Below are 1,053 nucleotides of genomic sequence, written 5' to 3'. Positions count from 1 at the left end.
CGAAGTAGAGGTATATCATATTATATAAGAAGCAAACATTTGTTCACGGTTCATGGAAACCTGTTGACCTGGAATATTTCAAACATCATATAAACACTAAAGAAGTGAAAGGATAAGAAAGAAACCATAAAGTGTGTTAAACAAAAGCACACTATACACTACAAAAATAAACAAAAATATAATCTTTAGGGATGAAATTTAGAAGGATAAGACATTAAGAAATGAACAACAGACAACTCATCTCATTCCATTTCCCCATACTTTAACCTCCTTAAAACCAAAATCAAGACCCCTCTACAAACATTGGTCCAGAATCACATACCGGTATATATTATATACACACATACACCGTATATATCCCATGTCTTAGAGTCTGTGCATGGTGCATTCTGTCTCAATGCAAAATATACATATGATTTGTACATAAAACACCTCCTCAACCATAAACAGCTCTTTAAAATAAAAATATATTTTTTTAAATTACAGTACAACCATCATCTCTTATATTTACCGGTGCAATTGTAATGGGTAGAAAATACTGAAATTACATATCAGACCAATCTTTCACAAAAAAAAGAAAGAAAAAGAAACAGTACTGCAAATATGATTCTAGGATATTTCTGCTTTAAATTACTCCTCCAAATAAAGATACAGGGAAATAAAATACAGATATTACAATTTAACAAGTGATCATTTATAAACTAGCAATACTGCATTTTGGTTTAAGATCCTGCCTTTTAAGCAAAATAATTTCACTTTACAAAAAAGTAAAGTAGGAAAGTATCATATACCATAACAATTACAGACATGATTGCATACTGCTGCAAAGTGGTCAAATAATCCACCTCAAGACCTGCGCTTCTACCAAACCCAATTAGAAACGATGTGCCAAATCTCTGATAAGCGAATGGAAACAACCATCTGAATCCTGATTAAAAGATACGACTATAGAATTCTTCTAAAACTTCTGGTTGTGTAGCTGAACGCTAGAAGAGCGTTGGAACCTGATCTATTTACCTACAAAATATCGACTTTCCAATAGTTTTAACATGC

Source organism: Sceloporus occidentalis, unplaced genomic scaffold, assembly GCF_023333645.1.
Source record: "Sceloporus occidentalis isolate IW3139 unplaced genomic scaffold, rSceOcc1.0.p SCAF_36, whole genome shotgun sequence".
Classification (NCBI taxonomy): domain Eukaryota; kingdom Metazoa; phylum Chordata; class Lepidosauria; order Squamata; family Phrynosomatidae; genus Sceloporus; species Sceloporus occidentalis.
Note: the sequence above shows the minus strand (reverse complement) of the source record.